The sequence below is a fragment of the Terrapene carolina genome, unplaced genomic scaffold (assembly GCF_002925995.2).
Source record: "Terrapene carolina triunguis isolate 2854851 unplaced genomic scaffold, T_m_triunguis-2.0 Scaffold674, whole genome shotgun sequence".
In the NCBI taxonomy this organism is placed as follows: Eukaryota; Metazoa; Chordata; order Testudines; family Emydidae; genus Terrapene; species Terrapene triunguis.
Window position 1 is genome coordinate 429,682 of NW_020665025.1, and position 17,791 is coordinate 447,472.

At 44.9% G+C, this 17,791-nt stretch overlaps 1 protein-coding gene across 8 annotated transcripts in view; it reads right to left on the minus strand.

Moving 5' to 3' along the window:
* NUMA1 (nuclear mitotic apparatus protein 1) overlaps positions 1–17,791 on the minus strand; it is a 75,140-nt gene that overhangs the window by 40,581 nt on the left and 16,768 nt on the right. For 4 of the 8 annotated variants that reach the window (XM_026659743.2, XM_026659744.2, XM_026659738.2 and 1 more), the window contains exon 1: positions 6,364–6,511. The exons of 1 other annotated variant lie outside the window; for it this stretch is intronic. The gene's annotated coding sequence lies outside the window, so the exon portion shown is untranslated. Of the gene's footprint in view, positions 1–2,417; positions 2,561–2,761; positions 2,929–6,363; positions 6,512–17,791 lie in introns of those variants that run through there. 3 more of the 8 variants (XM_026659742.2, XM_026659741.2, XM_026659740.2) reach the window with 3 other exon arrangements.

Genomic DNA, 17,791 nt, shown 5'->3' on the forward strand with positions numbered 1-17,791 from the left:
TGTGTGTGTGTGTGTGTGTGTGTGTGTGTGTGTGTGTGTGTGTGTGTCCTCAATATATGTTCCATTCTATGCAGCCGAAGAAGTGGGCTGTAGCCCATGAAAGCTTATGCTCAGATAAATTTGTTAGTCTCTAAGGTGCCACAAGTACTCCTGCTCTTTTTGCAGATACAGACTAACACGGCTCTACTCTGAAATCTGCTAAGGTACAAGCACTACGGTAGGGGCAGGAGTTGTCGAATTATAACACAGTCCGAAGGACCACAAGCAGGGCTGCCCTGGATCCCCCCAGGCACTTCCCTTTGTATGGCCCGAGACTAGCGGAGAAGCGTCATTACCACATCTTGGACAAGTACCAACACTGGAGTATTTCAGTACCCACAGGCGTGTGCTGTCCCCACTAAGAACCCTGACTTGCCACTGTAGCTCAGTAAGGCAGAGACCAAGCATTTTTTAGACTAGCCCTGTTCCCCAGCACCCCCTTTCGCCCCCTAATCATTACAGTGCCTTCTATTTCAACTCCTAAGTTTTGTCTGACCCCCATTTCACTGCCACTCTGAGGAGCAGCTCCATTGACAGCAGTAGGTACAGGACTAAAAAGAGAACTGGGGTCAAAGACTCCCAATTTCTAACCCAGCTTTGACACCAGCTCTTCCTCTGGCCTTGAAAACACTCTGCCTTCATCTCCCCATCTGGGCAGTGGGGATAGAGCCTGTCCAATTCCCGGGGGGATCGCAAGGAGTAGCTGATGTTTGTGAAATGCGATGGAAAGTCATTCTGTCGGTGCATGCTACCGGGGCAGGACGTCCTCATTCAGACCCCAGAGACAGCTACAGCAAGCCGGTGTTCTAGATCGCCTTTCAGCCAAGGGGCTTGGTCCTTAGAGACTTACATCTCAGTCCGGCTCCTCCCCACCCACCCTGAACGTTTAGAGCCAAGGCTCCACCATCAGGAGAAGGAGGGGGAGTCAGTTTCCCCATCAGATCCGTCCCTCGAGTCAGTGGCATAAAGGCCTAAAACGACCTGCTCTGCAGCAGACTGCCAGGTTTCCTTCACTGCTAGCGGCAGCTGCGGACTCCCATCCTTCACCCCGAAGGGAGCCTCTTCGCCCCACACCCAGCTGCTGAGACAGAGCCCACTGGGGGAAGCTACGGGGGGTGGAAGGGGGGCTTCTAACAGCATCCAGCATAGATGCTAGCAGCAGCCACTTCTGGCTCTTCCCACCCACCCCTCCCCCACTAAATGGCTGGTTCTGTTTCTCTCCCCCTCTCCAGCTTTGCTAGATCACAGCAGAGGGAGGATTTCTCTTTACTCCAGCAGGCTCTCAGCTTAGGAGCTGGCAATCCGTCAGCAGCAGCTGATTCTGCTTGGGTGATGGCCCTCGTGTCCCTGCTAAGCACCAGCGCTGCTCTATCTGGAAGAGAGCAGGGTCCCAGGAAAACCCGGAGAAGATCTAAAAATGAACTGCTAAGCTGAAACCAAGCAAAGTGTGGCTCAACTCTGAGGCCTTTGAATGTTAGCCAAGCTTCAGGAGAGGCGGGAGCAATTCGATGCTTCACAGCAGCCTGGCAAGGCAGGCAAAGGGCACGTCGGGATTATTTCCCCCTTTGCTGAAACGCAACCACCAAAGGGGCAGAACGCAGCAGTCTAACAGCACAGGGCAATACGCCACACAATCCAGAGGTCAGGAAAGGCAGCAGAACACTGTAGCCAGCTGGAACTGCAGAGGGAATTTAGGTCAGCAGAATGTAATTAACCAAACCAGGCACTAGCTAGGACACTCTCGTAGTGACCGCAAGTTGTCAAGACCTCCTTTTCAAATCTCATCTGAAAAGAGAGATTCCCTCCTCCCCAGGGTTGCACTGAAACATCGGAGGGAACAACGACTGAGGAAGGAACAGATTGTAGAGTTGTAGTGAGCACGATCACAGGCTTCCGTGTACAAGGCTAAATCTCTCCCTGGTGAAACTCCATGGACTCCAAGGCCTTGTCTGCACGAGCATTCTCGCTCCGTCACGGGTGGAGTCGAACTGGAGGGAAGCGTCAGCAAGAACCTCTTGGTGTTCACAGAGCCCGGTTCGCACCTGCCAGGGATGATCCTGGTCAATGGTCCTTCCTAAGCTAGGCGAGCAAGGTTAATGAATTACTTTGAAATCAGCACCGTTCCTACGAACTCGAGCTTCAGCAAGTGCTGGCCAGAGATCAAGAGCTCCTGGGAGCCAGGCTTCTCCCCTTTCCTCTGAAATCCCAGGAAAGCCACGCCCAAGAGACAGGCCCGTGGAAATGCACCCAGCGGAGCATGCCAGAGGCTTTGCTGCGGCATGAGCTGAAAGCTAAGACCTGCACATATCTGACTTTCCTTAGCCACGTCTGAGCCTCCCACCCCTAAAAAGCTTCCAAGGCAGCGCTTTATAACACACCCTTTAAGGTTCTTCAGGTTCTCTTCCTTGCCTGGGTTTCTTTGGAAGAATCAGACTCCTTCAGGGAGAGAGAAAAACCACTCAAAATTCGCCAGATTCCCTGGAAAGAGGTGTTCCGGAGAGAGCTGGGGAGGCTTGTTCTCTGGAGAGATGAAAGGGCTCCTGTATTGGGCCCTTCTCACATTTCAAACACCATGATAAGAAACTCCTCCCCTTGCTCCTCTCCATGGTCTCCTGTTAACTCTTTCTGGGGAATCGCAGCAGCACCAATGCTGTCCTGGGAGGGAGGGGAGATACCCTATCCCTACAACCACCGCAGAGACTCCGCACTGCTGTACTCCTACCTCTGGCATATACCATGAAGTGAGCACTAAGAGCCAGTCACTTTTAGAGCTGCCAGATCCATTTCCTTCTGATGGCTGGAGCGAACACAAACCACCTGCTGGAGGGGATGAAACCGAACTCCCAGACTTTGGATTCCAATTAGCAGAACTCGAGCCCAGGGAAGCTGCAGTAAGCACCAGCAGAGGAGACCACCCCCCCAGCGCCACAGCCTATTACTAGCACGTTGGAGTCGCCTGCCTCTTTACCCCAGTCTCACTGGGTTAATGGCAGCTCATCGGCGGCGCAGCGACCTTTGCTTCCTGTGGGGTTGCCACACTGCTACAGCACAGCAGAGAATGAACGCAGATAAAACATGCGTAATACTAGGCACTACCGTACAGAGCTGAAGGAGACCGGATGGCTAAGGGGGCCACCACTCAGATTTGGGGAGGGGGAAGAAGTGGTTATAACCAGAGCTCAGAGGAAGTTCAGACACCCACCAGCCAGAGGATTAAACCTTCTGGCCACGTAAGGAAGAAGGGGCTAGCGGGACACCCACCAGTGAGGTTCAGGCCCACTGCCAAACCCAGCTGCCGGGGAAGGGCAGGGTGCTGTGCTTTTTACCGGCATGCTGTCCCTACTGGCTGCTTAGGGACACTCATATCAGCCTCTGGCTAATAGGTGCCAGGACAGGAAGGTCCACAGGCCCTTTCTTGCTGTTGGAAAAGCAAAGCTGGATCTCTGCTCCACGCTCCAGAGCTCCCTGGCTTCTCTAAGGGGTGCAAGTCAGGTCTTCTCTAATTTGCTCCTTCAGACTTGCTTTGTCGCCTTCCTCACCAGGATAACTCCACTTCCCAGGTTAGCTGCAGCTCCTCAGAGCTCTCCCAAGCAAGAGCACAAAGTGACCGGATTCTTGACCATGGCATTGTCACTCCCAGGTTCGAAACACCAGCAGGGAAACGGACCAGTCTGGTTCATTTACATCCAGCTGCTGTTTGCCAGAGCCTGGGGCAGCAACAGCGATAATGGAGCAGTCTATCTACAGACTCAAAGACAGCACTGCAGCAGTTCACACTCCGTTTCCGTTGGGAGAGCTTTCCTTGCAGCCACAAGGACTTGGAACTTATGCTTTAAAAGATAAAAGCGAATCGATGCTGCAGGAGGTCATGGGTTAGACCTTCAGTCACCAGGGAAGATTTCCTTCGCGCTGCTGGTTGAGTGACTGCTTGGAGTTTTCAGGGTCTGCTTAGACCACGCCATTTCTCACCACCGTCTGGTGAAGAGGGCAGAGAACGTCTGCGCAAGCCATGGCTTTGCTGGAAACACGCCACCTGTTACCACCGAAATTCCAGCACACAAAGGAATACTAACAGGATACAGAACCTATTGCCTTGATTCACTCGTTCAAACCTGGCTCAGGTTGGCAGGGCCAAACGTTTACCTTCTGATGGCTGTTGTGGCTTACGTGAAGGGAGACGCTTTTTGATTCTCTTTGAGCTCAAGTGGCAGAGATTCAAGAGCTGAAGGTCCAGGGTTCTGCTCCCAGCTTCGCAGGGGTCATGGCGATTATGCAAGCGTCCAGATACTCTGGTGATGAGCATCTGTAGTGCACCTGAGTTAAACAGTCTTGGTCTATTCCTAGCAGGCAGCTTTTCACATCACAAGAACTACCATCACACTTGGCACTCTTTGATGGCAATTTCAGCAGATTCCCTGGGGTATTCAATCTTTTGGCAAACTGTTGCCTCATCCCTGGAGGTAGTTTCTCCGAATCAGGACTGAGATGCAGTGGGAGCAGGGTAGAGACTTGCTGGTGAAAGCTGCTGGAGACTGCAAGAAATTCACATTTTTTTAAAAAACCCTCTAGGCTGCTAGATTTCTCACTTGAATGCGTTAAGTCGTGCACCTCAGTAAGCTGCCCTATTTCCCACCTGCAGGTCCTGTTGACTTCAATGGGACGCTCAGCACCTGTGAAAGTCTGGCCCCTCTTATTTGGGTACTTACCTTTTGGAACACAAGATTGAAAATTTTAGCTTAAGTAACTGATCTTTGCAACACCTCTGAGGTGCTAGCCCCGTTATCCAGATGGAAAAAGCGAGGCACAGCGTGAAACATCCTGTTACTACTTAGTCCTTCCTCCTCCTGTCCACTTGTTCGTCTCCTCTTGCCTTTTAGATTATAAATGCTTTAGGGCATGAACTCGTTTAAGGCGTAGGATGCCTAGCCTAAAAAGGCCTGAACCTGGGTGAGCCCTTCAATGCAAATAATAAAATAGTAAATTAAGTGACTTGCCCAAGAACAAAGGAAGTCAGTGTCCAAGATGAGATTATCACTCCAGCATTTTGTGCTCAGACCACTTCTTTGTCACAGCCAGCCTGTGGTGCTGCTGATGCCCGACAGCAGGTTCTACGCCGGGCAGAGTGGCTCGCTCCCTAGGGAGAGTAGGGACCATATATCCCTTGGAGGAGGAGACATGCCAGCCATCGATCTTCCATGCTTTAGGCAGACATGCTTGCTGCTCTCTTCCTCTAGGCTCCCTCACTTCAGGGATGGGGAAGAAAGGTCAGCAGCTCAAAGTATCAAGGGGAAGAAAAATTTAATGTCCGCTGCAAGGCCGCGTTCACGGTGGCGGAATCGGTGTTGGCGATACCTGAATAAAAGCTTTCAAAGGTGACGTAACAAAAGCCTTCGTCTTGCTACCAGTGCTTTACAACGGCAGGTACCACCCTGACACCCAAAGCCCCACACCACTGCAGAAGCAGCATCCTCACCTGGACTGAACACAAGGGGAGTAAAATCCAACCCTGACAGAATACGCTGCACTAAAGCTTCACTACATGGCCGTTCAGGGGAGTTAAAAACACTCCTGTCTCTGTCCATTGCTGCTGTAACACAAGGGACTGTGCTCTGCTGCAGTGGCTAACCCAGGCAAAATACCATGTTAGGCAAGGATGTTCCTTTGGATTTAGCAATTCTGCTAACAAACCACACAGCCAGAGGAAGAGACGATCCGCTCCCACTCCTCTAGTCCCCAGCACCGCTGCTTGCTTATATTCTCCCTCCCCTGCCCCTGATTCCCTATTCCTCAGAGCTCTGGCCTGGATTTAGAGGAAAGAGGAGGAACAGGGGGCGTGATCCTTTTGCAGAAAGCACGCAGCAATTTGCCTGAATTTGAGCACTTGCCACTCGGGTCATTAACCAACACCAGAGTCTTTCACGTACATCTTCCCCACTCCCCCCACCAAAAAAATCAGGTTTGCGTCTATTCCCAGCCCCCACTGGCCTGATGAAAGGGGCCACCCCCCACCACCGAGCGCAGTCAGTACAAAGACACTTATTTTGAAAAAAACCCACCCTCTCCACGGGAAGCCAAAACTCCCGGATGTTGGCAAATCAAACTTAGCCTGTCGCTTCAGAGTTTAGCTACTTATTCGCACCTTTCAGGGCAAGCAGGAGATCTTGATCCTGCTGATTTTAAAGAATCCCAATAATCCAGCCCGACTTTGGAGCTAGGAGACCGTGATTTTATTATTATTTTTTAAACACCCCCCTCCACGCCACCCCCCTCCATCCATGTTTAAACAAACAAGGAAGATAGAGAAAGTCTTCGCTGAGGCCTTACCAGACTTCTAAAGCCACAATCTGTGTAAGGGTTTTAATCCGCCATTAGCATTTAAAACCTTGGAAGAGACCAAAAAAGGGAGAGTAACCACACACAAAAGAAAAGTTGTTGGTTTTCTTCTCAGGCTGGCAGGAGATGGTTCCCCCGCTTCCTGGCCCACAGCCAGAGAGACGTCACAGCAAGGAGTCTGCTTTCTTTAAAGGCACACGGCACAAAAAGATGCGCGGCAGGAGCAGCCTCAGTAGGTGGCAAGCTGCCACCAAATTCAGAAATGGACAGTCATGCTAAATGGACACATTGTAGGAAACCGATCCGCCCCTATTAAACCTTTTCCTAGATACAGACGCTTGATGCAACCGGTTTATACCTCGGCATTCCACCAGAGAAGGAAAGATCAGACTTGGCACTTATGCAGCGCCACACAGACATTAAAGGGAAATCCTTAGGCACCCGTGTTAGTTTCCTAGCTTCATGTGAAACTAGACAAATTCAGACTGGAAGTAAGGTGTTAATTACTCTCACTGTTAAAAATTTAGCATTGGAACAATTTACCAAGGGAATTATTCGGGGGACTTGGCTATAAAGTCCCAGACTAGATTATCACAATGTTCCCTTCTGGCCCTCGAATCCATGGACAGTAATTTTCAATTTAGCCATTTAAGAGCAATTCCCCCCCCCCCCCCCCCCTTCAGCTCCAAAAGGTCTTGGAACCAGAGTGAAGCTAGTGATGGGGCATTATAAAAATAGGCAGCCTGCTCACAGAGACGATTACTTCGACTCTGTGCCACTGTAACACAACTATCATCAAAAAAAGGGGGCTGGGGACCCAAGCACCAATTTAAAATCATTTTCAGTTTGTGTTTGAGAGCCCGGATACTCTGCAATTCAGACTTGCAGACACAGATCCAGCTAACCTGGCTTTTCAGATGGTTTGCCCGGGAAAAGCCTTGTTTAAGCGCACCTGGGTTTTATGCAGTTGTGGACTGGCACAATTCCACCCGAAATCCGTGGAGCTGGAACTATGCTGAAGCGAGTTTTAGAGCTCCATGTTTAACTCTCCACGACACAGGGACTCAAAAAAGGCCCTAGCCGATACCAGATTTAAAAAACCAAACAGGATAAACATCCCAATTATGGCTGGTTTAAGAAGTTAGCGGGGGGAAAAAAAAATCTGTAAATTTATGAAGGGTGAAAAGTGCCCTTCAACCTGGGCAGGTCAGTGTTTAACCCTTTCCCTACTGCTGACTGAAGTACGCAGACATCTTTGAACTGATCCTCTCTGTTGTGGCCGAGTACATCCCAGCCTTCCCTTGGAAATATGGCTGCTGAAACCAACGCACATTCCTGCAGTGGCCAGAGGGTTTCCAGCTGCCTGCCTGCTCTGGCAACGACTGGGGAATTTGAGGGGAAGGGTCAGAGTGTTTCCCCCTACCCCTATTCAAAGGGCCCTCCCAAATGCATACCAACAGGATGTGCAACAAAAGCCAACCCAGCGGAGCTTTCAGCCCTAGGACGTGCCCTGTCAGTAAAGCACGAGCAGATGCCCAAAGCTACACCACAGCTGCTGTTACGTTTACAGTGGCCTCTGCATTAGCCTGCACAGTTGCTGCACACCCAGAAGCTAGATTACAGCCTTGCATGCACGTTGGAGGATACAATAAGCATTGGAGACCTTGTCAATCTATACAGCTTCCTTTCTAAATTCAGGCTAGTATAGCTAGACTTGCCTCTGAGCTGAATGGCTGCTGATACATTTTAGGGGGACTGAAGGGCCAGCATGGCTGGTTGAATAGACACAAAGCTGTCAACAGAAGTTTGTGTCTTGGAGTGGACCTGTGGTCAGAGCACAGGACTAGGTACACGAGACCTTGCTTCTGGCTCCTGGTTCTGCAAATGATTCACTGTAGGACAGTGGGAAAGTCACAGCATTTGTTCTCTCAGCACTGGAAATGAGGATACTTCTTCCTATTTTGCAGATGGTTTGAGGTTTACTTCATTAGCGTCTGTAAAGTATTCAATATATACAAGCTGCAGAGCGTTCTTACTATGTCTGGGCAGGGACAATGCTTTACTGACCTCTGAGCATCTCAAAGTGCTTTGCAGACAGCCCCTAATTAAGCCTTACAAATACACTTGAAGCAAGAATCCTCCCATTTTTCAGATGGGGAAATGAAAGCACAGTTGAGTTACTTGCCCAAGGTCACACAGGTAGAGCCATTATTATTTCTATTAGCACCTAAGAGCCCTAGACATAGGCCAGAACCCCACTGTGCTAGACGTTGTACAAACACAGAAAAAGACTGTTTCTGCCTAGAGCTCAGAATAGAACCCAGAAGTCCAATTCCTGCTCCCGTTACAACAACAATGCCTCTGCTCCATTTCCACCCTCTATTTCTAGTCCCGTTCACCCTGGACAAGTAAAAGAATCACTTGTCTGAAAGCATTTTGCCTACTATTGGTACAAGTAACACCCAAGATCACTATAATTAGGCTTGGAAGGATTAGATTTTTATTGGTAAATGTCGATAAAGATCTATTTTACCATACACCCAACTGACTAAAAAATATTTGCCTATCTGTATATTTCTATTATTATAGATTAATAAGTTCTCAAGAAGCATTTTTACTTGTCAAAATCCAGTTATTTAGACTTCTGAATTAGGCTTGTTACAAACAGACTAACGAATGAACAGTAGAAACAGGTTGTAACAATGCTGGCCGTGGGAGCCAGCTGAGGTCACTCAATTAGGATGAACTGCAAACAAAACAGGACAGACAAACCCCAAAAGCTGGTGGATATTCCAGTACTTAGATTTACCAAACCAGCACAGAACAGCTTCTCTATTACCTCACTGGTTACTCAGAAGTCCAAACAACGCAGTTCCTTTAAAGTGCCCAGTTTCAGGCCTCCATCCAGACACACGTCAGATATGATGATTACTGAAAATCTTATCTCATCATATAAAAGAAAAGGTTCTTCCAATCCCAAAGGATCAGCCACACACCAAGGTCCAATTATAACTTAGATCTTACCCAAAATACACGCTTATAGCCAATTCTTATTAACTGAGAGAGAGTTAGTTAAAAGATCAATATACATACAGACTTGAACTCAATTTTTGAGGTTCAGATACATAGCAGAGGTGAGCTTGTATTTGCCAAAAGTCCTTTTAGAAATAGTTCATAGATTATAGTCCAATGTCCATATTCAGGGTGACTCCAGTCAGTGACTGGGGACCTCAATTCTTATGGCTTAGGGTTTCCCCTTCTTGAAACCCAAAGCAAATTTGAGATGAAGAAGGGTCACGTCCCAGGGTTTTTATACATTTCCAGCAGCCTTTTGGCCTGAGAAAACAATAGGCTTAACTTTCCTTCTCCTAAGAACATAAGAACAGCTGTACTGGGTCAGACCAAAGGTCCATCTAGCCCATATCCTGTCTACCGACAGTGGCCAATGCCAGGTGCCCCAGAGGGAGTGAACCTAACAGGTAATGATCAAGTGATCTCTCTCCTGCCATCCATCTCCACCCTCTGACAAACAGAGTCTAGGGACACCATTCCTTACCCATCCTGGCTAATAGCCATTAATGGACTTAACCTCCATGAATTTATCCAGTTCTCTTTTAAACACTGTTATAGTCCTAGCCTTCACAACCTCCTCAGGTAAGGAGTTCCACAAGTTGACTGTGTGCTGTGTGAAGAAGAACTTCCTTTTATTTGTTTTAAACATGCTGCCTATTAATTTCATTTGGTGACCCCTAGGTCTTGTATTATGGGAATAAGTAAATAACTTTTCCTTATCTTTCTCCACATCACTCAATTTTATATTCCTCTATAATATCCCCCCTTAGTCTCTTTTCCAAACTGAAAAGTCCTAGCCTCTTTAATCTCTCCTCATATGGGATCTGTTCCAAACCCCTAATCATTTTAGTTGCCCTTCTCTGAACCTTTTCTAGTGCCAGTATATCTTTTTTGAGATGAGGAGACCACATCTGTACGCAGTATTCAAGATGGGGGCATACCATCGATTTATATAAGGGCAATAATATATTCTCCGTCTTATTCTCTATCCCCTTTTTAATGATTCCTAACATCCTGTTTGCTTTTTTGACCGCCTCTGCACACTGCGTGGACATCTTCAGAGAACTATCCACGATGACGCCAAGATCTTTTTCCTGATTTGTTGTAGCTAAATTAGCCCCCATTATATTGTATGTATAGTTGGAGTTATTTTTTCAAATGTGCATTACTTTACATTTATCCACATTAAATTTCATTTGCCATTTTGTTGCCCAATCACTTAGTTTTGTGAGATTTTTTGAAGTTCTTCACAGTCTGCTATGGTCTTAACTATCTTGAGCAGTTTAGAGTCATCTGCAAACTTTGCCACCTCTTGGCAATTAGCACAGGGTAATTCATCCATTAAACAGTTCAGATACAGGTTATCACAACCTTCAAAGAGACAGAGACAATAATACTATTTCACTCAAGTGTCTTCCTAAATATTAATATTCCTTTTTTGATCTTTGAATCAAAGCTATAGTAATAGACAAGACTCGTTTGCTGACATCACAAGACCTGAGCAAACATCAACCCTTCTATCTCTAACAATGCAGACTTGCATTTCAAAGCTCTATTCATTTACATATCTTCCTAACCAGTCTTTAAAGTTTGGTCCTGGGTCAGATCAGTCTGTGAGTTAATTAACTCTTTCTGGCCCTATGTCACCTTTCAATGAGATATTATATCACACTCAAAGTTACACAGGTACCATTTTGTTTTGATTTAAGAATATTTACTTTGTATATTTTGACAACAGACAATTTGTGTTTTAGCGGTTTATAAAGCTTTAACTTTTTGAATCCCAACATCTATAGTCATTAAGTAATCCTCTGGACCCTCTACGCCCTAATTTCCCACAACTGTGAACATATTTATCGATATAAATAAATAAAATGCTTAAAAAAAAAATCAATATTATCTATCAAAGTTACAAAAAAATTGAATTCTGCGAAGCCTAACTATAATTGAAAGACTGGAGACCGTCTTTTTTCCATTTATTTTGTGCCAATTATAGCACTTCGTATATGGCCCATTTCATTTCCCCCTCTCCCCCACGTTCAGTTTCTCCTGTTTGAGCCTTTTACGCAAGGGGGAGACCCATTTTTTAAAAACATTCGTAAGTGTGGTTGTGAGACCAGAGAAGTTAGCACAGGCACTAATGGACAGGTACTAGCATATTATGATGGCAAGTGGTATTATAAGTAGGGCTGTCAAAAATTAATCGTGATTAATCGCACTGTTAAACAATAGAATACCGTTTATTTCAATATATTTGGATGTTTTCTACATTTTCAAATATATTGATTTCAATTACAACACAGAATACAAAGTGTACAGTGCTCACTTTATTTATATTTGATTACAAATATTTGCACTGTAAAAAACAAAAGAAATAGTATTTTTCAATTCCCCTAATACAAGTACTGTAGTGCAATCCCTTTATCATGAAAGTTGAACTTACAACTGTAGAATTATGTACAAAAAAACTGCACTCAAAAATAAAACAATCGTGAAAGTGCAACTTACAAATGTAGATTTTTGTTTGTTTGTTACATAACTGCACTCAAAAACAAAACAATGTAAAACTTTAGCGCCTACAAGGCCACTCGGTCCTACTTCTTGTTCAGCCAATCGCTAAGACAAACAAGTTTGTTTACATTTATGGAGATAATGCTGCCTGCTTCTTGTTTACATCACCTGAAAGTGAGACTAGGCATTCACATGGCACTGTTGTAGCCTGCATTTCAAGATATTTACGTGCCAGATGCGCTAAAGGTTCATATGTCCTTTCATGCTTCAACCACCATTCCAGGGGACATGCATCTATGCTAATGACGGGTTCTGCTTGATAACGATCCAAAGCAGAGCGGAGCGACGCACGTTCATTTTCATCATCAGGAGTTAGATGCCACCAGTAGAAGGTTGATTTTCTTTTTTGGTGGTTCGGGTTCTGTAGTTTCCACACTGAAGTGTTGCTCTTTTAAAACTTCTGAAAGCATGCTCCATACCTCGTCCCTCTCAGATTTTGGAAGGCACTTCAGATTCTTAAACCTTGGGTCAAGTGCTGTAGCTATCTTTAGAAATCTCACATTGGTACCTTCTTTGCATTTTGTCAAAGCTGCAGCGAAAGCGTTCATAAAACCAACATGTGCTGGGTAATCATCCGAGACTGCTATAACCTGAAATATGGCAGAATGCGGGTGTAAAAGAGCAGGGGATATACAATTCTTCCCCAAGGAGTTCAGTCACAAATTTAATTAACTTTTTTTTTTGTTTTTAAACAAGTATCAACATGGAAACATGTTCTCTGGAATGGTGGCCGAAGCATAAAGGGGCATACGACTGTTTAGCATATCTGGCACGTAAATACCTTGTAATGCCAGCTACAAAAGTGCCATGCGAATGTCTGTTCTCACTTTCAGGTAACATTGTAAATAAGACACGGGCAGCATTATCTCCCATAAATGGGAACAAACTTGTTTGTCTTAGCGATTGGCTGAACAAGAAGTAGGACTGAGTGGCCTTGTAGGCTCTAAAGTTTTACATTGTTTTGGTTTTGAGTGCAGTTATGTAACAAACAAACAAAAAATCTACATTTGTAAGTTGCACTTTCAGGATAAAAAGATTGCACTACAGTACTTATATAAAGTTAATTGAAAAATACTGTTTCTTTTGTTTATCATTTTTACTGTGCAAATATTTGTAATAAATAATATACAGTGAGCACTGTACACTTTGTATTGTGTTGTAATTGAAATCAATATATTTGAAAATGTAGAAAAACATATTGTTTAACAGTGCAATTAAAACTGCGATTAATCACGATTAATTTTTGAGTTAATCATGTGAGTTAACAGTGATTAATCGACAACCCTAGTAATAAGGGTCTTTATATACAGATCAAGAAAATCCTTTTAACTCAATTTTAAAAAAATACACGAGATTTCAAGTCGACATTGTCCCCTTAACTAACTTGAGTTTTCACATCAATTGGGCCTTGTCTAGACTTAGACTTCAGAGGTGTGATATTAAAACACATTCTGGCACTTTTGAAAAATCTGGCGTAGATTGGGCAGTGTATACTTTAACATATGCTAACCTGGGCTTTAGCTTGACCATCTTAGCGTGTGATAGAAGCAGCGTGCCTGTCTTCACTTGACTTTTCAAGTGAATGAGTTAGATCAGAGTCACCTCAGATGAGGGAAATTACTAAACATTTCACTGGCGCAATGAGAATAAATCACTACTGTAAGCCCCCTCTGACCCCAGTGCAGCACATCCGCACTGCGGCTTTGCATCGGTGTAGCTGACCCAGTGCAAAAAAGGTACCCAGCACAGACATGGCCTTTCAGAGTGTGGTCACTGTGATGGGTAACAAATGTAGCAAGTTTTCAATGACATTTTATCAATGTCTAGGTATTTCAGTGACCACTGTGATGGGTTGGATCACAGAAACCGCCCTGGGAGCTGCCAACTGACGTGCCAGGACTACCTCTGCTCCTATTTTCCCTGCCAGCTCAGGACTCCAGCACCCTGTCTTGCTGAGCCAGACACTCCCGTCTGCTCCAACAAAGACCCAGGGTCTGACTGACTTGCCCCAAAACTGCAGGTTTACCTGAAAACAGCTAACAGAAGTGTGCTTGTCTCTAACACTCAGATGCCCAACTCCCAATGGGGTCTAAACCCAAATAAATCCGTTTTACCCTGTATAAAGCTTATGCAGGGTAAACTCAAATTGTTCGCCCTCTGTAACACAGATAGAGAGATATGCACAGTTGTTTGCTCCCCCAGGTATTAATACATACTCTGAGTTAATTAATAAGTAAAAAGTGATTTTATTAAATACAGAAAGTAGGATTAAGTAGTAACAGACAGAACAAAGTAAGTCACCAAGCAAAATAAAATAAAATGTGCAAATCTATATCTAATCAAACTGAATACAGATAATCTCACCCTCAGAGATGCTTCAGTAAGTTTTTTCCTCAGACTGGACACTTTCCAGGCCTGGGCACAATTCTTTCCCTTGGTACAGCTCTTGTTCCAGCTCAGGTGGTAGCTAGGGGATTCTTCATGATGGCCCCTCTCCTCTCTTTGTTCTGTTCCACCCCTTTATATATCTTTTGCATAAGGTGGGAATCCTTTGTCTCTCTCCGGGTTTCCACCCCCCTCACTGGAAAAGCACCAGGTTAAAGATGGATTCCAGTTCATGTGACATGATCACATGTCACTGTAAGACCCCAAGCCTTCATTCCTCCCAGCCTGACTCACAGGAAGGCTTGCTTGCAAACAGAGCCCTAGTCAATTGTCCTGGTTGATGGGAGCCATTAAGATTCCAAACCACCATTAATGGCCCACACTTTGCATAATTACAATAGACCCTGAGAGTTATATTTCATATTTCTAGTCCCAGATACAAGAGTGGTACATTTATACAAATAGGATGATCACACTCAGTAGATTATAAGCTTTGTAATGATACCTTACAAGAGACCTTTTGCATGAAGCATATTCCAGTTACATTATATTCACTTATTACCATATTTTTATAAACCCAAGTGCCTCACAAGCTTTGCTGAATTTATCCTCCACACCCTACCTTGCAATGAAACTAAGGAACAGAGATATAAAGTGGCTTGACAAAGGTCACACAAGTAGTCAGTGGCTAAGCCTGGAATTGAACCCATCTCTTGTCCAATGTTTTTATCCACAGGCCTTCATATTCAGCACCCATGTTCCAAGGGACTCGGACTTTGTCAGGTAAACACTTACACATGTATAAGTCCAGTGTCCTGATCCTCAAAGTCAGGAGACCCTAGATTTAATCATAGAATCATAGAACTAGAAGGGATCGAGAGGTCATCTAGTCTAGTCCCCTACACTCATGGCAGGACTAAGTATTGTCTACATCATCCCTGACAGGTGTTTGTCTAACTTGCTCTTAAAAACCTCCAATGATGGAGATCCCACAACCTCCCTAGGCAATTTATTCCAGTGCTTAACCACCCTGACAGTTAGGAAGTTTTCCCTAATGTCCAACCTAAACTGCCCTTGCTGCAATTTAAGCCCATTGCTTCTTGTCCTGTCCTCAGAGGTTAAGTAAAACAGTTTTTCTCCCTCCTCCTTATAACAACCTTTGACATACTTGAAAACTTATGTCCCCACCCCCCTCAGTCTTCTCTTTTCCAGATTAAACAAACCCAGTTATTTCCATCTTCCCTCATAGGTCATGTTTTCTAGACCTTGAATCATTTTTGTTGCTCTTCTCTGGACTTTCTCCAATTTGTCCACATCTTTCCTGAAATGTGGCACCCAGAACTGGACACAATACTCCAGTTGAGTCCTAACCAATGTGGAATAGAGCGGAAGAATTACTTCTTATGTCTTGCTTACAACACTCCTCCTAATACATCCCAGAATGATGTTTGCTTTTTTGCAACAGTGTTACATGGTTGACTCATATTTAACTTGTGATCCACTATGACCCCCAGATCCCTTTCCGCAGTACTCCTTCCTAGGCAGTCGTTTCCCATTTTGTATGTGTGCAACTGATTGTTCCTTCCTAAGTGGAGTACATTGCATTAGTCCTTATTGAATTTCATCCTATTTACTTCAGACCATTTCTCCAGTTTGTCCAGATAATTTTGAATTTTAATCCTATCCTCTAAAGCACTTGCAACCCCTCCCAGCTTGGTATTGTCCTCAAACTTTAAGTGTCCTTTCTATGCTATTATCTAAATCATTGATGAAGATATGGAACAGAACCAGACCCATAACTGATCCCTGCGGGACCCCACTTGATATGCCCTTCCAGCTTGACTGAACCATTGATAACTACTCTCTAGGAATAGTTTTCCAATCAGTTATGCACCCACCTCACAGTAGCTCCATCGAGGTTGTATTTCCCTAGTTTGTTTATGGGAAGGTCATGAGACAGTATCAAAAGCCTCACTGAAGTCAAGATATACCAAGTCTACCACTTTCCCCCATCTACAAGGCTTATTACCCTGTCAAAGAAAGCTATCAGGTTGTTTTGACATGATTTGTTCTTGACTGACGGTTGCTGATATGCTGACTGTTACTTATCACCTCCCCATCCTCTTTCAAAGGTCAGATCACATCTGATACAAAATGTAGACTCTACAGGAATAAGGTTTTACACAGATCAAGACTGTAGTTTCCATGATTGCTCCTTTTAATTCCAATGGTAAGTTTAATCAACAATTTAATTGTTCCCTAAAGCGTGTACAACATATTGCAGTACTGAGGCAACGTATAAGAATTTGAAAATGAAAAGGAATAGAATAAAAGCAAATTGACTAGTTGATTTTTTATGTCCAAGCCAAGAGCAATGCAAAAAGCAAACTTACACAATATCGAAGAGTAAATCAGATTGCTGTCACGGAAAGAACATCAGTGGGTTTTTTTCGTGGTAGATGAGTTTTTTTTTTTTTTCAACCTCTGAATTTGTTTTTCCATCTGACGATGTCTCTTTAAATCTGTTTCCTAAATCTGATTGGGAGAGTTCCTTACGTACCAGCAAAAGCGAGTGTTACTAAAAATAGCCACCGCAGCAGCTTAGCTCTCACCAGCCTCCCACAACAGGCTAAGGTGCACAATAGAGTAAGGATACAAGAACGCCAGTCTTGGCATTTCTGGAGCACTTCACGTCTTAAAAACGCCAGGCGTTAAAATGGGCTTGGAACAGAATTTAAAATAAGCAAAAAATGTTAGAAGTCATGAAATCCCAGATCAGCCCCTTTATTAATACTTTTTATAATACAGAGCACCTGACCCTATCCCAGCCCAAGGAACAAATCTCTAAGTATCCATCACTCATCTGCTTACGGAAGAATGAAGCTTCCACATTTTAGCACCATGTCACCATCAGCCCACTAGCATGACTACTTCTGGACTGTTAGTTTGACCTCCTTTATAGGGGCAGATCTGCAGCCGATGGAGAACAAACAAGGTGTTTTCTACTAGAATCGGACCGTTTCGCTCGCTGAGGTTCTAGAGATCCCAGGAGCACGTTCTGGCTTGCGAGCCAGAACCATGGTGGCACTGATCATAAAAATCAAGTGGGGCCATTATTCGTCAAGTCTGTCACCCTTCTCTGTGGGAAGACAGTGGGACAGACAGTGTTAGACCGCATTTTGAAAAGCCATGTCTCGATGCTAGCAGTCGCTGCAAACACCAACTTGTCTTCAACGTTCCCTGTGTGCAAAGGCTGAGGCAAGGCATCTTTGGCTGTCTCTGGGGTCAAGGAACTCTTGAGCAGTGTTCCACAAGGCTCAGTTTTGTCTCATCCCCCACCCCAAAAGTACGTGAGGCCACTGAGAACATAGCAAGCAGTACTGGGGCCAGT